Source organism: Triturus cristatus, chromosome 3_1 (genome assembly GCF_964204655.1).
Source record: "Triturus cristatus chromosome 3_1, aTriCri1.1, whole genome shotgun sequence".
NCBI classification, from domain to species: Eukaryota; Metazoa; Chordata; class Amphibia; order Caudata; family Salamandridae; genus Triturus; species Triturus cristatus.
Genome location: NC_140583.1, coordinates 462,708,440 through 462,732,102, shown reverse-complemented (window position 1 = coordinate 462,732,102; position 23,663 = coordinate 462,708,440). Strand labels below are relative to the sequence as shown.

General features: G+C 43.1%; 1 protein-coding gene across 4 annotated transcripts in view; it reads left to right on the top strand.

Annotated features, from left to right (window-relative positions):
• Positions 1-23,663, top strand: part of BNC1 (basonuclin zinc finger protein 1) — a 179,796-nt gene that overhangs the window by 2,351 nt on the left and 153,782 nt on the right. The window contains exon 2 of one of the 4 annotated variants that reach the window (XM_085644282.1): positions 4,583-4,776. The exons of 2 other annotated variants lie outside the window; for them this stretch is intronic. The gene's annotated coding sequence lies outside the window, so the exon portion shown is untranslated. Of the gene's footprint in view, positions 1-1,826; positions 3,301-4,582; positions 4,777-23,663 lie in introns of those variants that run through there. One more of the 4 variants, XM_085644283.1, reaches the window with a different exon arrangement.

The following is a 23,663-nucleotide window of genomic DNA, read 5'->3' as shown; positions in this document are numbered from 1 at the left end:
CAGTCCCCACAGTTGCCAGAGCTGCCCTGTTGGTGGTATCAGCAGTGATCTTAGGTTTATTACAGCTCCTTCACTTAAAGTGGGTTGTCACCCTGCCCGCTACTTTTTGTATCCTGCTCCTACCAAGTCAGACCCAGGCCAGTCCCCACAGTTGCCAGAGCTGCCCTGTTGGTGGTATCAGCAGTGATCTTAGGTTTCTTAAAGCTCCTTCACTTAAAGTGGGTTGTCACCCTGCCCGCTACTTTTTGTATCCTGCTCCTACCAAGTCAGACCCAGGCCAGTCCCCACAGTTGCTCAGGATTAAGGAACATTGGGGCATATCCACAACAACCGGCGATAATTATCGCTCAGCGCTCTTAGCGCGAGGATAATTATCGCCGGCTAGCGTGAATTTTTATCGCTGAGATAGCGTGCTATTAGCAACGCTTATCTCAATAGCGATAAAAATCCTCACGCTAACAGGCTAACGTGAGATTATCGCTGGAAACCCAGTGATAATCTCCCGTTACCTTGTTGATAGGGACAGGCAAACGTAGCCATGATATCCTCCTTCCATAGGATATCATGCCTAAGTCTGAAAATTAGCAGACGTAAAAAAGCAGCGTTAACTGCGGTTAGCGCTGCTTTTTTTGTCTCTAACAGGGTTAGCGACATTCTTGATAATAGGAGAAATGTCGCTTAGCGACATTTCTCCTATTATTTTACTCTGGAACGCCCCCTTTGCATCTCATTAGAGATGCAAGGGGAAGCGTAGAGTAAAAGGGTGCTAACATGCAAATTTGCGTGTTAGCACCCTGTTGTTGATAGGGCGCTAGTTTTATCTCTGCTTTTTTGGCTTTTAAAGCCAAAAAAGCAGAGATAAAGCCCTTGTTGATATGCCCCATTGATTGTCATGTCTTCCCAGGCAGGATGTAAAGACTCCCAGTGAGCCGAGGACTCTCTTTTGGCTCCAGAATCAACTAGCTGGAGACCCTTGTGGGTGTTTAAAGTTTAAGATCAGCCTGTAACTCATTCTTGAGCTGGGTGGGTGACATCGATTACAAAGTGGCTTTGCCAGATGGCTCTTTGTGACCCCCTTTGTCCTTCTCCCCTCCAGATGCACAAGGCAAAAAACTGAGGGGTGCCCAACCCTACCACCTAAGCTGACTCTAAGAGCACAGCAGCCATCCTCTCTATGGGGGCGGGGATTTTGTGTGCTTGCCTGGTTTACAGGGTGCCTTGCCTCCAGTTTTCTCCCATGTAACTGATTGGCTATCTTGGTTAGTTGCTTTCAGTTTGCGTGTATGTGAATGTCTCGCTTATGACTGCCCATTCCTTTCAGAGCTACTTGCTTCAGTTTACTTTTTGAGTCACTGTCTAGTTTGCCAGATGCATTGCTTTCAAATTTATTTCATTTAGCTGTTTGGCTTGCTTGGTGCTTTGCTTTCTGTTTGCTTTTATGTGGCTGCCTGGCATGCGAAGGAGCACTCTTCAGTAAAATGCATATGACTGGCCTGTTGAACAGCAAGCACTCAGCTCGCATAGTGCACACTTGCTTTAGTTTACTTTTGTCTGCTTGACTGTTTTGCTGTATGCATTGCTTTCAGTTTGCTTTTATGTTGGTGCCTGGCATGCCGAGGGGTATTCTTTTTCAATTTAAATGTATATGACTGGCCTGTTGAACAAGCACCTTGCTTGCAAGGTGCACACTTGCTTCAGTTTACTTATGTGTGGTTGACTGCACTGTTTTGCTGGATGTATTGCTGTCAGGTAACTGCTTGATGCATTGCTTTTAGTTTGCTTTCAAGTAATTGCCTCATACTGAGGTCTGCTTTCCTTTCCTTTTATATACATACATACATACATACATGACCGGCTGACTTGCTTTAGCACGCTTGTCGCATTCACACACTCTTCTGTTAGTTTTTGTGTAATTGCCTGCTTTGCAGGGTGTCTTGCTCGCAGTTAGCTTTTATGTGCCTGCCTGGCTTGCCGTAGCGCGCTTGTCGCTGGCTCCATGTCTTGTCTTGTCGCTCGGCTTCAGTAAGCCCGCGCTCGGCTGCCAGTCCCGCAGGCATGTTGTGCTCTCGCCGCAGCTACAAGTGAAGGCAGCTTCATTAGGTTCGCGATGGCACTTCAGTGCAGGGCTGGTGTTTGCCGCGCTTCCTCGCGGCCACTCCCGGAGCATGATCCGGGCTGCTTGCGTTTGGATAAGCTTGTAAGGATTTGTCAGCCAGATGTGACAGGATTGTCAAGAGGCAAGGCAAGGAGGAGGCCTGATATTAATCAGCACATAGCTCGGAGCCAAACTTTCTCAGACGCGATGTAGTAACATGTTCTCTCCATTTGCTGCCTCCTTTGTGGTCGCCGGGATGCCACTGTCTGAGCCTGCATGCTTTAAAGGGGGTGCGGGGAAGAGGCTGTAAGTGTAGCAGCAACTTTCTGGGCAGAAAGAAAGGCTAGATATTGTTAATTGTGCCAGTTAAAGGTGTTTTGTTGTTGTCTTTATTTCGCAATCGTGAAAATAAAGAGCACCTGAAGCCAAGCGCTATGAAGACACGTGTTTCATCACGCAGAGTGACAGATTTCTGAAATACGAAACGGGTTTAGTTGGCACTTGAGGAGTACGAGCTGCTGTGCCTGGTGCAATCTCGACTCCAGGGGCTGCTGTGCCTGGTGCAATCTCGACTCCAGGGGCTGCTGTGCCTGGTGCAATCTCGACTCCAGGGGCTGCTGTGCCTGGTGCAATCTCGACTCCAGGGGCTGCTGTGCCTGGTGCAATCTCGACTCCAGGGGCTGCTGTGCCTGGTGCAATCTCGACTCCTGGGGCTGCTGTGCCTGGTGCAATCTCGACTCCAGGGGCTGCTGTGCCTGGTGCAATCTCGACTCCAGGGGCTGCTGTGCCTGGTGCAATCTCGACTCCAGGGGCTGCTGTGCCTGGTGCAATCTCGACTCCAGGGGCTGCTGTGCCTGGTGCAATCTCGACTCCAGGGGCTGCTGTGCCTGGTGCAATCTCGACTCCAGGGGCTGCTGTGCCTGGTGCAATCTTGACTCCTGGGGCTGCTGTGCCTGGTGCAATCTCGACTCCAGGGGCTGCTGTGCCTGGTGCAATCTCGACTCCAGGGGCTGCTGTGCCTGGTGCAATCTTGACTCCAGGGGCTGCTGTGCCTGGTGCAATCTCGACTCCAGGGGCTGCTGTGCCTGGTGCAATCTCGACTCCAGGGGCTGCTGTGCCTGGTGCAATCTCGACTCCAGGGGCTGCTGTGCCTGGTGCAATCTTGACTCCAGGGTCGTGTGGAGTTAATGACGCTTTCGCCTGGAGTGAGTTTTTCTATTTACTTCATATTCTGCCATGAAGAGCATAGACGCATGTGCAAGGTTTAATGGGCACAGTTTGCTTAAAAAAAAAAATTCTTACTGATGTATTGGAAAGACACATGTTCATGGTGTATGAAGCGACCCTTGAATGAGGTCTCCACACAGTGAGTCGTATGTGGTCCCTGTCTGTAGTATGCTATATGTATACCTTGCATGTAGTGTGCCTTGCCATTCGTATATAAAGTGAGAAATGTGTGATCCCTACTTCTACTGAGGTGAGTGTAATGCCTGTATGTAGTTTGTGTTCTCCGTATGTAATGAACCATGTATGATCACTCTGCACGTGAGACGGATGACTACTGAAAGAAATGTGCAATCGCTGTGTATGTGTGATCGCTGTGTGTAGTGAGCTGTCAGCTGTTATTGTGTGCAGTCACTGCATGTAGTGTGCCATGTGTGATTGCCATATGTATTTGAGTATTTTGTGATGACTGTGCATATGTGAGTGATGGGACACCATAATTTGTGAGCCATGTGTGACCGCCCTACGTAGTGAGCCGTGGTCAATGTAATTGTGTAATCCATGTATAATCGCTGTCTCTAGTGAGCCAAGTTTGAGAAGGATATATATTCTGGGACCTATGTGTGATCTCTGTTTTCTCCCATATTCTGTCCACACACTTCATGTTGTGCTGCAGTGGGTCGTCTCAACATACACATTTCAATTCGAGCCTTTGTTTTTATCAGTGCTCTCTGGTATAAAGTACATCTATTAATATAAAGTCAAAGTAACCCAAAGGAGTGAAAACAATCACTCCAGAGACCTGTGGTGGTGGTCCCCATGAAGCTGGCAGTGTGGTAAAAGACGCTACTTCTTAAATGTTGTAAGAAACCAACTAGGTGTGCTTTTCAGAGGTATCTGGTCATGTGTCAAAAAAGGATTGTTCAATCTGTCCCCAAGATAATGACATTTGAGTACTGTCAACAATCTCGGGCTCTTTGAAAGCCATAACAAGAGTGACACGACTCGTGATGAACTTCATAAACGGTGTATTTAACATGGCTTTAGTAAGCAGTACAAACCTGCACATCTTGTATAGGTTCAGTTCATTCCAAGCACACACGCTGCTGCTAAGTGCAGAGGCTGTAATGGAACTGGGTGTTTTTTTATTTGCACAGGTGGTTGAATAGTTACACGTTTCTGTCACTGTTCAGTGTGCTTTGGACGATATTTCTTTTTAATTTGCTTTATGGTATTATTACTTCAGTTCCATCCTTGCAGCAGTCGCCCCACAGCTCTTCGTTATGGTGCACCCCTCATCTGCATTTACCACCAGAGGAGGCGCAGTGCTCATGCTAGAGGCTCCATAGCATTATTGCTGTTGCAGTTCATTGGGTTGTTCTGGATGGACGGTGATTGGGTCATCCATCTTTGTGATCCAGAATCTAGGCAAGCTCAACAACAGTTTTATGTTGGGGGTAAGTTGTCAGCCAGAAATGGACATCTCTCACAAATATTGAAATGCCATACATTCTCCTCTTCAGGGCAAATAAAATAAGCATGTTCTTTGAGGGTGACACATTTTTGACCATAAATATGCTCGTTGTACATCTGTATTTAAGCATGGCCTAGTTTTTTGTCGGTCTGTTTCAAGCTGATTGACCTCTGTATTAGGTAAGTATATGTCTTCGGATTGATTGAGTTTAGACACATCACATTCATAAAGTTTTCTCAGTGGGTGTGATGCTTCCAGATAGCAGATTGGTGTTACCTACATTATAAGGGTCTAATTTGTCTGTTTAAGATGAATGTAGAATCTGTGATTAGAGCAATATAACCTAAAACTCAGGTTTATGAGATTAACTTGGATAATTTATTTCGTCACTTGGTCCACTCCTTTAACCAGGAAGGAACGCAGAGCAGGTGAATTCCACTTTGCAGATCTGTGCCATGCAAGTTTATTTATGTATTCATTCATTCGTGCGTTCATGGTCAGAACATGGAATTTCCCAGAGCCTGTGTGTTTTTATTATTCACTTCTCCGTGTTTTAATTGATGGTAAAAGTTAGGCTTTTGTATATGGTTTTCTGTCGCTCAATTATGAGTCTCAAAAACCTACAGTAAGGAATTTGGCTTTCGGAGAAATGTAATTGTTCAAGGCAGGTTTTGTTGTAGAAATAGAGCACCAATTAACAACTGAGTTTTTATTTAAATTGCATTTAAATAATCACAAACACGATATGGTGTCTTGCCCTATAATTTGCAGTTTCTATTCAGAGATCAAGAGCTCCGTATACCACGCAAATAATAATTTTTGTTTAGCTTCCCAGTTTTTAAGTCAGTAACTTGATGGATAAGGATTTTTAAACCGTACTTAAAATTAGTTTACATTTTTCTAAAAAGTAATCATGTAAATAGACTGTGGGGACCGACAGATGTAGTTCTACACAAGAATGAGAGCTGGTAGATTGGTATGTTTGTGAAAGTATGTATGCCACATTTGTATCGTGCAAACCTAGCAGAAAGGCAGCATATTTCTTATTGAGTCAAAGTCAAAGATGGCGTCAATGAGTTACTTCGTTTTGTGGTGTCTTCAACTCTTTCCTAAACTGTAGAAGGGTTTGTGCAGTCTAGAGGCATGCAGCAATGGGATTCCAGCTCCTGGGTGCAAAGATGGAGAGGACACGTTGGCTTCTTTTTTCTGTTTTGCACATCGTTGTCTCCAAACTGATGATACTGTGCCTGCTGCTGTGCCAACGCTTACTGGTGATGGTGAGTTTGTTGTTTATGCAGGACGCCGGTGTTGATGACTTTGTTGATAACTCGGGTGGTTTTCAAGAAGGTAAAGGGCCAGAAAGGGGAGGGAGAAGAGTTTCGTCAGGTTGTGGGAGATGTTATATTTATTCAAACCTTTGATGAGGCATGCTGGAGCTTATAGGATGCACTAAAGGAGAGCCACTGTGGAGTCCTGGAAGCTTCGAAGCAGGAGTTTCCCACAAGCCAGATACAATAGTGCAAGGCCTTAAGAGGCTTTTCAGGTGTCACTTTCTCGGAGGAACGACACTGTCTTGGTTTTCTTGAGAGTGCGTTCCTTAAGGTTGAGGTTTGGTAAATCTAAATGCATTGGGTGAAAGCCGTTGCTTGTTATTTTTAGTGACTAGTAGTGATACTGTTTTGGAGGTGTTGAGCTGGTTGGTGCTGGACATCCAGGCCTGGTCGAGGTGCAGGCAGGATTTTAGACATTGAATGTGTGGAGAGGAGGAGACTTTCAAGTATAGTTCTGTACTAGTGGTGTATTGGTGAATTCTTTTGCAGTTATCAGTGACTAATATCCCAAGCGTCTCCATCTAGATGTTGAAGATGACTGGAAGAAAATTAGGCTCTGGTGGACTCCGTAGGGGACATCAACCTTCTGTGACCTGGAAGCACCCATGTGAATGAACTATTATCGGTTGTGTAGGTAAGTAGAGAACCAGTGAAGGACATTGCTAGAGAACCACATTTTAGATTTAAGGATTTGGATCGGAGTGGCTTCATCAATGTGGTTGAAGGTGCTTAAGAAATCCAACAATATCGGGAGAAAATGCTACCAATCTATGCGGTCGGGGAGGTCATTAACCACATTTTAGATTTAAGGATTTGGATCGGAGTGGCTTCATCAATGTGGTTGAAGGTGCTTAAGAAATCCAACAATATCGGGAGAAAATGCTACCAATCTATGCGGTCGGGGAGGTCATTATCTAAGATTTGTAAGGTACCCGTCGACATGCTTCAGCATGATCTAAAGCGGGTTGATCGCCATTATGAAAATCGCAGGCATTGATGTAAGCTTGAAGTTGTGTGTTGACTATTGTTTTTTGACCTTGCTTATAAAAGGTAGACGAGTGATGAGATGGTAGTTAGTGAGGTCATTGGGGTGTAGTGTGGATTTCTTCAAGTGTAGGAGGATTTGGAATGTCTTAAGAGTTTATGGGAATAAGGCTTGAGTAATGGAGGCATTAACTATGTTGTTCAGGGGTGAAAGAGCTTCTCCAAAAATAGCTTTGAAAAAGGAAAAAGTAAGACCTCGTATGTGGTGTCTGTTGTCGACATTAATTCTCACTGGGTGTGCATTTTGTCTGTATCCCTCTGACCACACATCATGATACACTGGCATTTGTGCCTTTGCTGTAACCAATCATAGATCTAGTCCTCTGTGGACTTCAGTAGCTATACAGATATTGAGGACTGGTGGCACTGAAAGAGGCACATGATATCTTTTCAGCTGGCATAACACTGATATTTCTTGCCTTGTGGTCTAAACCTATCAGGGTTTCAGTGATATACATGTTTAATTCAAAAGCAGGTCACAATAGGAAGCATCCTCCTACACTCTGTACTTTTACTAGTGTTTGGCCAACACAGAATCCTAGACAGTTTATTCAATTCTTATGTAGGGCAAGAATACATTTAACTTCAGGTGCCTTTTAAAAGTGAGACATTCCTTTATGATCTCAAAACGAGAGTCCTGTTTTACGTTATATTGATTTTCGTTAAGCCACACTCTTGTAACACATTTGGGGCAGGAAATTACTCTCTCATTTGAGTCTGAAATAAGAGATCTTCTAGTTGTCATAAAGCCACCATCAAGAGATTGGCTGCAGGTGCTCAACCTACTGATGCAGCCCAAGACACATGTATTCTTTCTCTGTTAATCTCGTTCACATCCTCACAGGGTCAATGCTGTCAATTGCATATTTTGTGACACAGCGTGATCCAGTGGACTTAACTGGGTTTAAAGTATAAATTATGAACTTGTGAAATGTAGCCACCTTGAGAATACTGTAAAAAGTATTTGTTTGCAGCTCCTGAGGATTCCTGACATGACTCTCCCCCACAACTGAGACAACGTGACTTTTATGCTACTTGTATGGTCGTTGACCGAAATAAAGTATTTAAAGAAAAGATAGAGACATCCATTCAGACTATTATTTTCATGAGATTCTTTAGTTTATAGAGACTGCCATCATTTATAGACTCGATGTGACGATGACTTAGTAGTAACAGTCCAGGGTAGATTAGGGATGTCCCATTTGAAATGCTGTTTCAGGGTCCCTTTCATCTGGCTGGGTAAATAAAAAGGCAGTAACTATCAGGTCCTCGAGGGGTCCCCACGTCCTTTCCATTATTCCTCCAACTTTCTACTCTTTTCCAACAGTAGACATACACAATTTCCTGCACAACTGCGATGATGTCGTTGCCCCCCACCCCTGACTGTCTTGTGAACAACTTTAGTCCTGAGGTGCTCAGCCACACTTTTTGTAAATTCCAAGAGGAAGGAGATTGTCCTAACTGTAGGAGGCAGAGTGTAAAGTTTTGCAGCTGTTACAGAAAAGGCCTGGCTCCCAGATGTGACGCAACTATAACTAGGCATAGGTGGGAGCAACACATTCTGAGCGTAATGTGTGCCCTGGCACATAGATGCAGAACTTCTTTCTCCAGGAGGAGGGACCAGAGTGGTTGATGGCTCTGTGTACTATCCAAAGGGATTTACAGGTAATCCTCTTTGTCACAGTGAGCCAAGCTAGCTTGTCTAAAGCGTAGGAGGAGGCCGACCTTTGCCATCCAAGTGCTAATTTAGCAGATGCATTTTGGATGCCCTAATAAAGGGAAGTTATAATAGTCAAGACGACTGAGGATGATGGTCTGGACCATCATCCGTCTGGCACAAGAGGGAAGGAGAGGGACAATTTTCCTTAGTTTCCTCAATAGTAGAAGCAATTGGAGGTCAGCTTATTTTCCGGTTTCTCAAAAGACAAATTGTCTTCTAAGAAAAAAAAAACAGTTTCTTAAATGACCTCACTGGGATTGGAGGATCTATCCTGGGTCGGAGCCAGAAAGTCGATGGCATAGGGCTGGCCAGTGACATGTAGGAGTTCCAAAGTATAGGTGAATATTATTTTGTGGAGATGTAGTGTCTTGTGGAAAGGTGGGTTTTTAGGTCCTTTCTGAATTGCAGTAAGGTTGGGACTGTGCTGATATTGTGAGGCATGTTGTTCTAGATCCTGGAGAAATAGATGGAGATGACTTGTCATCTGGTTTTCTTTTGCAGCTTTGGTTTTTCCAGTTTGGCAGTGCCCTCACTTCATGAATGGTGCTGTACACATGAGGTGGTTAACGTCTCTGCCAAGACGAAGGGTGCATTTTCTGGTATTGTTGTATGTGATGCAGCATGTCTAGAAGGTGATAGGGTTTTCGTGGTGCAGCCTGTTCCAGCAGGGTTGAAGTGATAACTCAAACGTCATTAACTCTTTGAGGAATTGTACTGCTGTTGGTAGGATGTATTAGAGGGGAGCCACTGAGGTGTCTGGGAGATCACAGGCCTGAACTTTGCTTTTTCCAAGGTGTCGTAGGATTAAGACTTGAACTGTTCTGTATCTTGTTCCCGGCTAAGTAGGGTTGCACTTTCTTCAGGAGGTAAAGTTGATACCATGCTTCCTTGGTCATCTTGGCAGTGCGCTCTTTGAAGAAGAGGTCTGTGGCAAGAATGAAATCAGGCTATGCTGTGGTCTGGGACAGCTACAGAGTGAGCCCGTCCCAAGCTCATTTTGGAAAGCCAGGTTTGAATATGTGATTATTTGGTACTGTTTGCACATAATCCTAGATGAGACAGCACCCTGCCAGCTGAAACCCAGTAACATGGGAAATTAGCTCCACGATTTAAGACCATCTAAAACGTTTTTCTTACTAGTTTTTAACCTTAGTTCAGTAAACCGAGGCAGTCCCATGACACGCTCCATAATAGCAGAAAACTTTAATCTCAGTTATATACAGAGTGAAAAATCTGTCCGACTGTGTTCTGAACGATTGTCATACAAACCCAAGTAATCTTATGCTACTGGAACTATCTAATATTGCACCTTCTCGGTTCAACCCTAGCACTCCTGGAATGCACCCTGAACACAACATCTAAATTTGTGGACCTCATCCTCCAGTCTGCTGATATTGCCACCATTATACTAACAGAGCTAACCTTCTCCCGCCTAAAACAGATCTATATGGTCGTGCATATGATTTACAACATTATACAAATGTTATTCTTATTTACTTGAGTGCACAAGATAAAACAATACAACAGTGAAAAACTCGCAGCTAAATCGTGTTCAGTCCTTCCATTCAATATTGTTGCAAAGAAGTAAACATTGACGAGAATGCTCTTGCAAAAAAACATCACTTTGCTTGAACTCGGACACATTAAATTCATAAAAAAGCTAGAAGCATGCCTGTTTGTTTAGTTTACAAACCGCGGTCTGACCTTTCTGGATGTTTCTAGCCACTTGAACCACCCACAACCAAATACAACTAACGCCTCAGAAACAGATCGACCCTCTGCTTACTCTGTCGCATTAATTGCAATCCACAATAACTCCACAATCCGGAAAAGACACTTTTGAGTCTGTGACCAGACCTTCCTTGAGTAAACCGTTTTTATAAGAAGGGCTGGGAGGGATTTCTGTCTTTTTTTTGAGTCTGCAGTAAGTAAAAGCAAATTCTAAGATGAATGCACAGTTTCTGCTTCTGCCTGCAGTAGACTGAAAAGCACTCCACAAACTGCACGAGGTACTTAGGAGCCCAGACTGCAGCAACTGTACTTGCCTTCGCATGAGACGTTGACTGGTGCGCTGTGGCTAGTATGATCTGATTGCTGAATGAATAGCAATCTTGCCACCTTCCAGAACAGGACCCTTTATCCATTCTGACTTGCTGCTGGTAAGTCATTATGTTGCAGTCCAAGAAGGTGTAGGTATGGCGAACTAAGACCGGTTTTGATGTTTGGTCGCGCATCCTACATGCATGTTCTTTTCTAGTTCACCTTTTTAATGAAGATTAAGGCGTTTTTTTTTTGGCCAAATGTACTCGAAGAAAATGTAAGTGTTGCAGTGTTTGTGTATCGAGATCCAAGTGGGCATTAAAGTGCTTTCTGTAATTGTTTCAATCTACTTCAAGGTATGTTAATAGTTTTTAAAGCGCTCAAATACCAATGGCATATTGGCGCTAGTGTCAGTTATGAGAAAAGCAATGCAAAGGAAACAAAGGGGGAAACTTAAGCGGAGGAGCAGAAGAGACTTGTTTGTAGTTTTTCCTAAATTTTAGCAGATTATGATGTGTTCTAAGATGGTGGGGCCAAGAGTTCCTCCATTTGGAAGTGGAGTAAGAGAAACTCCTTCCTCCCCAGTGTGCTTTTTTAGGTCTCGCCTGAGCCAGCGCATGCGCTTCTCTGCGAGACATTTAGTAAGCGGGTTTTTAAAGTACTACCAAAGGCTTTTTCCGTCCACCAGCATGCGGTTACGCGCGCAACACCTATCTGGCATTCCTCTCGCTCTCCCATTCCTCAACGCACGCCCCTCCCCCTCCACCACCACAGAGCGCATCTGACTCCCCCCTCCTTTCTTCCCCTCCCTCCTCGTCCGCTTCATTTGCCTTTTCTGCTCTCACTCCTCCCTCGCTTCTCCCCCTCCCTCCTCGTCGGCTTCATTTCGAACGCGCACCCCTGCTTTCACTTTTGCCTTCCGCCGGCTTCTTGATCGGTCTTTCACAACATCATTGCAGTTTTGGCTTCTCTCTGCCTGGTTTTCATTCCCTGCCAGTGAAGCACTAGTGTAACTGCTACTTTTGGAGATGAAAGCAGATCGATGCGCAGCCCGGCCTCTGAATGGTTCCTCATTTTCAGAGTCAGAAAGGGTATCCGAAAACTTTTTCAGTTGGCCTTCATATTCTTCTCTCAGCTCCCCTGGTTTGCTTATATAAACTGGCGCTCGGAGTACAAATTATTCTAGCGCTGCCTGCGGCTGGGCGCCGTCCTCCTCCTCCTCCTCCCTCTGGCGGCAGCGCTCCGGGAAGCTCCGGCGCACCCGCTCCCACAGCTCCCGGTCCACCAGGGTCTTGTCCCGGCTGTGCTGCCAAGCCCAGTTGGAAATGTGTTTTCGGCACAGCAGGCAGCAGAGGCTTTCACTTTTGCCATTGTGAAAGTTAGCTGTTCCAGGTAATACAAGTTGTAGTATTTTTAAGTGTGTAGTTACACGCGTAGATGCCATGAACCCTGGTGGCCCCTTTAACTGCTGCTGGGAAAGTAAAATGTGCCATGATCAGAGATCCATATGCCCGGTGCCACTGCACCTGCTGCACCAACGGTAGCTGCGCCCCTGTGTGTAGCGTATGTCATCTCAGTCCACAGTTCTCCGTAAAGCCAGTGATAAGTCTCCTGCGATGCTTATGTCATAATCACACCTCATGTAGATGGTGCAGCTTCTTCCAGACGACATGGTAATTTACGGCTCTGGACCAGACCTCCCATCAGCCACCTGGGCAGCGTGAGACCAGGCTGAGCAGCCATTCATGGGTTACACACTCCTAAGAGGATTCTTTTCGTTTTGGAAGCAGGGTGAGCTGCCCTTTGCTTGTTGGTGACATGCACTGCAGAACCCCTGGTATTGCAGGGCTGCGTCACGGCCGAGTCAATAAGTCCTTCCGTGAACATATTTTGCACACCACAGTTTATTGCCACAACTGATAATGAATGAACCCGCTGTTGTGAAAAGCCAAGCACCGACACGGGCGCTTGTGTCACTCACAGGCTTTGAGGTGATGGAGGGCAGATGGATGCACAAAGCCCCCTCCTCCCACTGGCTAAATTTGGAGCGGTGCTCAGCTGGACGTGTGGGGCCGGCTGCCAACGGACGTCTGAGGCTTCTGTCCTGTTTCACCGGCGCTTTGGTACCTTCACCCCACACGTCTCAAATCTGACACGCTGCACAAATCTTTTTACGTTTACAGCAGCTTTGGCTTTGACTTCATGACACTGAGAGTCCGGCAAGGCTGGGGGTGCATCAGTCACTCGGATGGCTCTAACATCGTGTCTGACACTTACACAGATCCTTTGGGCTCTGTAGAGCAACAGGCCTGGCATCTGTCGTGCTCTGCCCCAGCCCTGCTGACCTTAAAGAGATGCTGCCCTTGAGAGAATGGTCCAGAATTCCCCACAGAACACTACTCTCAGACTGTGTCTCTGCCTGTCCCTTGCTCTCTTTTTATCTACCCACTCTCTGTCTCCCTCTCCTCATTCTCATTCCTTTGTCTCCACCCCCCCCACCATTCTTTTCTCTCAGTTCCCCCCGCCCCCTCCTTTTCTTCATCTTTCACTGTCAGGTAGAAGTGTTGGAGGGAATGGCAGATGTGTCTGGCCTTGTGTCAGTTGGGCCCTGGTGCTCCCTCACAACTCCCTGCCGAGCTGGATGCTGCCTCCCACCGCCCTGTCCCACAGAAATACTCATTGCTGGTGGAACTGTTGAGCTGGAGCGGAGTCAGTCATATCAGCTTTTCTAACATCGAAGGCCCTTTCAGAACCACCGCTGGCCGTTTAGGAGGCACACATCTGTCGCACTTTTCTCCAGCCCCGCCAGCCTTTAGGAACCAATGACTTCTTAGTACCACCTTGTCTACATTTGTAAATTTCCAAGAGGACTGGCCCTTTTACTTTAGTTGTTACACTGTGAGTTTTTTTTAGTCCGTAAGCACTATTTTCTTCAAATAGTTTCTCCTACTGCAGGCACAACTTGCTTTTCTGCAACATTCAGCGCTCCATGCTGCTTTCACTATCTAAACAGCCTGGGACAATGGTGGCCGCTCCTTAAAATAGGTCTTGCATCTACAAGTGTTTGAGCTATTGGCAATGTACATGACAGTGCCTTTCATTTATGTGTTAATTATCGTAACGTATAAATACAACGGATTGCCATTTACAATGCCAATAGCTTAAACCCTCGCAAAAGCGAGACCTATTGGCTATGCCAATGCTTGTTTATTCCTGGGAATAATCCCCTACCTAGCTGTGCTTGACCGAAGAGTGCTAGTAGGAGAATACCATTTAAAGTTGTTTTGAAGAAGAAGAGGGCCTACCTGATGCAAGGCTTTATGAGCCCAACACAAGGCCTTCAACTTAATTCTCACCGTAATTGGCAGCCAATGCAGTTCCTTGATAGTTTGGGAGGCTTAACAGTATTTAGGAAGGTTCCTCAACACACGGGCTGCTGCATTTTGAAGGGTCTGTAATTTAAGAAAACACATTTGAGAGCCTATGTCTAGAGCATTGCAGTAACCTAGTTTTGAAATAACTACGGCTATGATGAATCTTTTACTTAACTCAGACAAGAGGAAGGGTAGGAATTTCCTCAATATTCTTTAGATGAGAAAGCAAGAAGATATTACCCGTTACATATGGTCCATGAAAGCTATTTTGGTATCAAAGTTGACCCCCAAGTTCCTTGATTTCTGGACTGGCAGTGGAAGGGGCCCTAGATTAGGCAGCCACCAGGTAGGAATTATCATTGCCAAACTGTAACACCTCGTTTTTTTCCGTGTTTAGCTTTAGGCAATTCTTCTGCATCCAATCAGCAATATGGCCCATACAGGCATTGAATTGTTTAGCCACATTGCCAGGCTCAGAAGAGACAGACACCACTATTTGGGTGTCGTCCGCATACGAGAATACTGCAAACCGGCAAGCTCGAATAAGTTAGATCAGTGGAGTGGTATTTGTATTGAACAGGGTTGGACTTAGAAAAGATCCCTGAGGGACCGCGCACGGAAGGGTAAAAGGGGCAGAAGTGAATCCTCCAGGGTCACCACTTGCTCTCTATTGGACAAGAAAGATCTGATTAATTTCAGGGCTGTACCTTTCAAGACGGTTGACCAGAAGAGAGTGGTCCACCATTTCAAATGCGGTCAACAGATCCACTACTATTTACGATGGCTCCGATTTCTTCAAGAGCGGATTCTGTACAGTGATTTAGTCTAAACCCGTGCTGTTCGGTATCAAGGGGGTAAGAGGTTTCCAAATAGGTTATAATCTCCTGATTCATGGCCTTTTCGAGGATCTTGGCAGGTAGAGGAAGGAGCGAAATTGGCCTTTAGTTCTTCACCTCAAGGGTGTCAAGAGTGGGCTTCTTTAAAAGGAGCAATATGGATTATTTTTTCCACACAACTGGAAAACAGACAGAAGTGAGAATCCTGTTTAAGGGCAAAGTAAGATGAGGTGAGATAGGTGCTTCGTCCGGTATCAAAGACTGAGTAGGGCATGAGTTTGAAGAGGCACCTGACTTAATTTTTTCAGTAAGGATGGATACCCTCTCCTGAGTAAGTGGAGAGAAGGGGGTCAGTACAGGAAAGCCACAACTCAATTAATCAGAGATGGATTCCTCATCCGTTTCTCTCAGAGGTGGATCTGTTTTGTCAGATATTACGGTACGTTCTAAATATATTTTGTTTACCTTCATAAAAAAGAAAAGAAATCGGTTATTTAGTCACAAGGCTGTTGATCGGGAAGGCTACGTTTTTATTGCCAAAATTAGATGATGATTTTACTATTTTAAAGATCTCCTTTGCAGAAATGCTGGTTGCCCTAATTCTGTCTGTGAAAAATGTTGTATTAGTTAGATAAATTGTGGCTTTAGATTCTTTTATCATAGACGTATTCTTTGTTTTTTCCTCCGGGCAGTAATGCAGCATCAAGAATTGCTCTTGGCGCCTGCATTTTATTTTAATGTCTCTCAACTCTAGAGAGTACCAGGGTGCTGATGGCGATGACCTGTGATTAGGCCTTATTTTTAAGAGAGCGAGTTGGGAGACTGCTTCGTCTACCCACACTACATAAATGGCCACTGCTTGCTCAATATCGTCAATGTAAAGTACTTTAACACACACATCCCACATGTGATTTGCACAATCATAATTAATTAATGAAGTAAGAAACTAAGTTTCAGCAGTAAATCTAATGCATCATTTTTTATTTAAAACCACAACAAAAAATGATTTCTAAATAGAAGCCTCCAAACCGAAAACATGTTTATTGCAGTAGCGTAGTCTTGATGTGATTATTGTGTTAATGACCCATTTTTACAGGCAAATCTTCAGGCCCCCTCTCATTTTATCAATAATTCCATTGAATATTCCCTTTATGTTGCAAATCGATCACCATGGAAATACTTCTGCACATATCTCAACGGATCTGTTTTCTTTAGTGTGGCGGGTATGTAAAGAATTCCAAGAGGACTGTATGTGATATGTAAGCTTGAATCTCAAAACAGTAACACTGACCTTCTGCCTTATTTCCTAAAGTGTCCCTACTGAACCAGATTCATTAACGATTGATCTCTAAGTGAAGTGTAAAACAAATTGGGCAGAACAGAAGACCAATGTATCCACTGTGTTACACTTCTTCCAATAAAACTTTACACACAACTGAATTCCAGTTTTGGAGGCTCCAACCACAACCTAGTACAAAGGTTTAATCCGCCATATATAGAATAGTTACAGCTTCGGATTCGCAGTGTATTATCAGTTGTAGCTGCCAATGGATGACCTGCGATGCTTTGAAACCGTGGAACACCAACAACAGTATTTGTTTAAGAATGTCTGAAGCCTCCACTTGGACAAACTACATTATACAGAACATAAACCTACTCTAATACAATGCATATATGGTAATTCATGTATTATATTTAAATCTACATGCAATGCTATCTTATTTGTATATATCTTGTCGATTAGACATGCAGACGCTTTTTCTCAACCCTCTTCCCCCCCCCCAATTCTGGCGTATAGCTTCATATGAAAATAAAGTGATACTTTGTGATATATCAGAAATTCCGGTGTTGGTCCTTAAGGGGTGGCACTGCCCAGATTTTCAGGATATCAATTGAAAATCCTGCTCATCTATCATCATTGGACTCACTTACAAGTTGTGGAGATTTTGTGCTAATTGCTAACAAGCACAATTTAAAATATTTAACTTACTACCACTTATTCAGGGAAAAGGGAGGCAAGTACATTAAGGAAGGTACTTGTTAACCAATGAGAGTTTACCATATTCTCAATAATTGGGTCTGTGGTCTCCATTGAGAGAGAACACTGATTTTCATTGTCAGTTCTACAGATTTTATTCCATTCCATCTTTTGTCACTCCTCTCTTTAATAGAAATGCCAGTGGTTGGCCACTGTGCCAGAGCTTTCATTTTTGCTTTGGGCATTAAAGGCAAAACCGCCCTCCATCAACATGGGATACGGATGCTGGTGTTTTGCCTTGAAGTGAGGAGCTACCACTGAAAATATCTATCTCCTCTACAGTGCTCACAAGAAATTCTTTTGAGCATAAATTGCCAATAGCATAGTATGTTTTACCCATGAGTCCATGAACCTTGAATGTGATTTTCTCTTTAACTGAGAGTAAGTGAAGTCTTTTGAGGAGAGCTTTATACATGCTTGTTTTTTTAAGTCCAGCAGACAATCTCCCAGCTGCATTGTGCCCCTCGTGATCTATTAATTTGAAAAGTTGACAGCCCTCCGTACAAAGCATTGCCGTAATCTTAAGTTGGCCAATGCACTGCCACTTGGGTCAGTCATCATACTGAGGAGGATGAGCGGGGGAGCGTATCTTAGAAGTTTGATGTGGTAGAAGGAGGTTTTATCTGCTGATTTCACTTGTATGTAAGGCCCATATCCCCAAATACTCCCATGTTGTGCACTTTATTATTGCTGGCTATTCTTCAAAAACGTTGGGTGGAAACAGAAGGGGTCAGTGTTTTAGAAAAGGTGTGCTGGACCCAGGACAAGTGTTTCTGTTTTAGAACCATTTAATTTGAGACCATTATTCAATGACTCTTTGCTTTTTGAGACCTTTTCTTATCAATTCACTTGGTTGGTACATCCTGTTGCTCATCTGCGGTGTGTAGAATTGTAGTTGAAGGGGGCAGGTAAGGTAAATTGGAAGTTTAATGTAGAAATTAAAGGGGGAAATGGGGATCCCATATTGCCCAATAAATAGTTAAGAGGAATTCTTCAAATCTGACACTTTGTGTGCATTTGACACTGAAGATTTAAGTTAGTTGGTAGCCTCTTTTGAGGTGTTTACTGGGTGGAGCTGTGTGAGGAGTCCAAAACCATAGCTTAATTTGTGACGCCAGAAGGGACATTTTATTACATGCCATTTGGTTTAGACTCTGCGTCCTCTGTATTTCAGAGATTAATGAACAATCTTTTCAAGGGTGTGTCAGGAGTGTTTTGTTTCCAGGACAACATATTAATTTATGGAAAGGAAGAGTGCAAGCATGACGATAGATTGAAGTGAGTATTGGAAATTCTGAAAGTGTCAGGGTTGACTTTGAAAAAAGACAGGTGCAAGTTCCGCCAAGATGGTGTTGAATATTTAGGACATAAATGTTTCTGGTAAAAGGGTTGAGCAGAAGATAAAGATATTGAATGCTATTGAGGAAGCGCCTGCGCCAATGTACAAAGATCAGCTTTGATCATTTCTTGGGCTGATTAAATATTACGCTAAGTTTGTGGAGAATTTAGCTAGCAAAACAGCATGTTTGCATGAGCGGTTGAAGAAAAATACAAAATATGTGTAGGTATTGTGAATGTTAAAAGTTTTTGAGTTTATCAAAGGGGATATAGTTTCTGCTCAACCCCTGAAACCATTTAATACTCATCAATTTTTGCATTATCACTACTGATGTAAGTAGTCTTGGGTTGGAAACGGTTTTAATGCAGAGAAGAAGTAATGGTAAAGAGGAAATTATTGCCATTTGTGGGGCTGGATCAACATAACCCACTATTGAAAACAAAGTGCTTGAATTGTGATGGGGTGTGCAGTATTTCAGAAACTTTGTGTGGAGTAGTCCATTTTATGTACAGATCACAAACTGCTGGTGGGAATATTTAGCACGAGTAATGGCGAAGAGCTTGGAAATGTTGCTGCTGACTTCCTATTGATTGTGCTGTGGATGATGAGCTGAAGGATGAAGGGTTTGAAGACAACGATTTGGAATTTGTGTTTGTTTACATGGTTACTAGCGGAGTGTTGTCTGAGGGAGAGTGAAGGGTAGCTGCTAGCAACTATAATGTTTTACAGAAAGTCATTAAGTGTGCTACCGGTCGTTGGTCTAGAGTGCGTGACATGGATGAAGGGTTAGTTCCGTATTGGCGATCTGCTGATTAACCATCTTTGCTTGATGAAATATTACTAAGGTGTAAGTGTTTAGTAGTTTCTCACAATGTTCGATACAAAATTCTTGAACTTGCTGATGGGGGACCCATGACTATGCGGGCAATGAAACACAGAATCAGGGAGGATGTTTTGTGGCCAGCCATAGACGGAGCTATGGATACATTGTGTAAGAGAGTGTAGTGCTTGTGTTTTGAGTGACAAGTCTCAGGTTATAGTGCCGACTCCTATAACTCCAGTGGCCAGTAATGGAGTACCGTGGAACAAGTTGTCGTTGATGTGGCTGGGCATTTCAGGATTTTGGTAAATTCACCCAAATATGCACTGGTATTGATTGACTATATTTCTAAGTGGACTGAGGTAAAGTTTGTCAATGGTGTTAACTCAAGGGTGATTGTTGTTTTAAAAAAAAAAAAAAATGTAATTTCATTTTTGTATTTTTTCCAGGATATATTAGTCAGAGAAGGTTTTCCAGAAGTAACTGATAATGGTACCCAGTTGGTGTTCAGAGAGAGAAATGCATTTTCAGAAGCTAATGGAATCTAGTATTTGAGAACTTCATTGTATCACCCTCGCAGCAATTGTCTTGTTGAAAGAGTTAATCATGTTCCTAAAGGCCAGTAACAATTAGCTTTAGTTAATGGTTTGAGGTGGGGAAAAAGTATTGATGGATGTTGTGGGTTATGGGGACAACCCCACACATTAGTAAAGAAATGTCTCCTTTTTCCCTATTGGGGAGTAGAGTAGCCGGGACTCATTTGAATAGGTAGTGGATGGGAAGAAAGTGTATGGATTGTGAAAAGGGAAGAAATGTGTTAGATGTGTATGAATTTGGGTGCAAGAAAGATATGGTGCAGAAAGGAGAAATGAGGCGAAAGATTTGTGTTCATGAGGGGACTTTGTGAGGGTTCAAATTCCCTGTCACTCTCAAAAGGGCCACTCCAAATTTTCATCACCAGTTTTGGTTAAGAAGGTAAAGGACCAGGTGGTGATACTTAAGGAAATTAAAGTCTGGAAAAAAGTATGGTGGTTATGACACCTAGCCCCAAAACTGAGTACGTTTGTGAGAGATTGAGAAGTCCAATATGTTGTCAGTCTGTTAATATTGGAGGGGGATGGCCGTTTTCAGTAAGAAGGAAGACTTTACCTCAGAAATGCAATGACCGTCTAATGTAATTGTTTTGTGTATTTCCTTCCTTGTGTTTCCTTGGTTGTCTTTGGGGTTACAGCATTTTGGGCGCATTATAGGTGATATGTTTGTTTAGTTATAACGTTTTGTTCTTTTCTATTTGTGATGTTGTAAGGGAGAGGGATGTGTTGAGTTTTTTCCTTTTATTAGAATGTTAGATACAGAATGCTGTGAGCGTTCTGGTCTTTGCTGTTGCTGCCAGACCCTCATTTATTATAAGTCACATTAAACGTACCTGTTCTCTAGAAGCAGTGTTATCTTTTCAGCAGCTCGATAAATAAAATGATTACAGCTGCGTGGAGGGCAAGCACTTTCTTTTTGAAGCATGCATCTGCCCAATCAAAAATGTTACTCCTTGTTGCAAACATGTGGGTGGAGACAATGCCCCTCTCTAGTGATGATCACAGAATTGTTTGGCGACAGCAGCGCAGTCGAGCCAGGCCAAAAAATCCATCATCTGCTCCACTTTCCTACCAACGGTAATAGCAACATTCAACTCGTAGATGCTTGCCTATAAATGACTCCAATATAAATGCAAATCAACTTAAAGGAGCTCTCATATGGCACAGCACAGAGCTTCTAATTGATAATCCTACATTTCAGTGGTAAACGTGGCATAACCAAACTGGACAGTCTCATACATGGGACCTTAAATCTTTTGATAGATTGAAAGAAGAATTAATTCTGTCTTCCTCACAATGCTGGAGATATAGGGAACTAAAAGTTTGTCTTATCGGCAAGCTGATTCCAGGCTCAGTCTCCATACTTTCCACTGCTAATGTACTTTAGGAGTGATATCTGGAGTATAGAACACTCTGCTAAGGCTTTTGCACTCTCAAACCAGACAGTGAAGGAAAGCCTTGCTAGATGAAGTATACACAGAAGTGGAAAGGGAATCTCTACAATACTCTTACTGTACGGCACTTCGAGAAGTGCAGTTGAAGTTTACATAATTTAAAATATATGAACTATTTTTGTTGGTCTCTGTCACAATACTCAAGGCCAAAATAGCCACAGTCTGTGCTAGTGCTGTTGAGGCTCTGATTGTGACCTACTAAATGTGTCTTGGCCATGTCCCAAACTAACTGAATATTGCTACGCACTATGGAGAATTTTATACACCATGCGAATGCCAGCTCACACCATCAAGGAAGTTGGTTGGCCATTTTTCATAATGCTTCAGATCACACCACATCTCATGGATGGCAACCATACTCTGCCAGGCCAAAATTTGTATTGTAAGACATTTGCACACACCTAACATACTCCCTAATACAAGTGTTCAGACCAGCAACCGATGAATGAGTTTTGTATATTATTTAAGAGCAAGTGCCTCTCTTCAAGAAGGTGTGGGGACCTTGCTACGGTGGAACTGTTTGACCACTGATATGTCTGTTTATTGCCACATTCTATTGACTTTAACAACCTAAACCTGTGTGACATATATTCAAAACCCCAATAACTCTGTAAATGACTTGACCTTGCTTTGCATTATAAATATCAGTAGTAGCACTATTATTTTCCATTATCCGCCTATTTTTATTATCTTTACTCAAAATTGTACTTAACTTCACACAGTTATCATTTGTTCATTTTCTGTTTTAGAACAATACATTGAATTGCCAACTCTTTATATGTTCTGTATTATCTATATTCCAGTTCTTTAAATGCAAATGAAATACAAAATAAAATCCACTGGGAGGTGAGTGTTATTTTAACAAAGTGACAATTGGAGAGGTTTCATTTTGGTCCTGAAAATAATGTTGGCGAAAGTCATTCGCACGAGGACAGCAAAACACACAGATTATATTCCTTATTAGACCACTGTGGTGTCAAAAGAAACAGTTATAGGAGTAATAATGCAGTTTTTTTGTGTCATTTCCTAACGTCCATTCCATGAAATACATAAATACACTCGTTGTGAGATCCGGGAAAACATGAGTATTATATTCTGTATATATTATTGGAAGTTTTTTTAGATCAACGTTATGTGGTTCTTTTGCAGAAACAAGTGACATTTTGGTGAATAGACGTAAGAGTGTACGGTTTTATTTTTAGGAATGCACATATAATTAAATTTTTAGGGTGAAGCCACTAGCTTTCTAACCCTACTTTTTTTTTTTTAAAAACGTAGTTGCATTGCATTTTGCACTTGTTCCTAAAACACTTTAACCAACCCCACCATGAAATATGAATGTGTTGTCATACCTCTCACACCCTAGAAATATTTTTAAATAGCCTTTTCAAAGAGTACCGTTTTATTTGATCCCTGGCTTGGAAAGGCCATGCCTTTTTCGACTGTCCATCAGTTTGTAACTTTGTAGGTCTCTACACATGGCCTCCGCCCTCTCGGCACCCATCACACTGCTTTGTTCTCTTTTTCTCTCTTGTAACAGACTTGCTGATGTGTATAGCTGTCTAAGAAGGTGTAGTTTTCTGCCTTTTTACATGCATTTTCTGTTGAAAAAATCTTTAAATCCCATTTATCCTGTTCACCAATGTATTTCGCTATTAAGTCACCTTTAAATTTGCAGAATGTTAAGAGAAATAGTGGCGGTCGCATCCTAATTGGACGGACGGGACCGCAGCACCTCTGGCGATCGGTCCCGTGTACCGTTACGGTGGCGGGCAGACAAAGTCTGCCCACCATCGTAATGGACGCCATGGTGCGTTTCACCATCTCTCTTTTGCACTTGCATGCACTACCTTTAATACTCTGTTTTTTATCTATTGCAGGCCATTCCATTTTAAGGAGAACTATGCTTGTGTTTGCAGATCAGAGAAATATGGTTTATTTCAGCAATCATCAGATAATATTTGTAATGTAATGCGTCTTTTCTTTATAAAGCTGTATTATAGATACTCTGGCATTCCATTGCAGTGGTCTAAATGAGGAAGCAAATAACTATCAGGTAACGACCCCTATAACTACAGGCGCCGTGTGAGATGAAAGCATTTTGTGGTCAAGCCTCTTACATTAAATATGAAAAAATAAATTGATAGCATCCTTTGAATGGAAATAAATCAGTAGGTACATTTTGTATGTTTAACACTAATCTACTCTACATCTCAGAACCGTAAACTGTCAGTCTTTGAGAGGGTTGGAAAAAGTGGCTAGAAGATTATCGGGGGTGTTG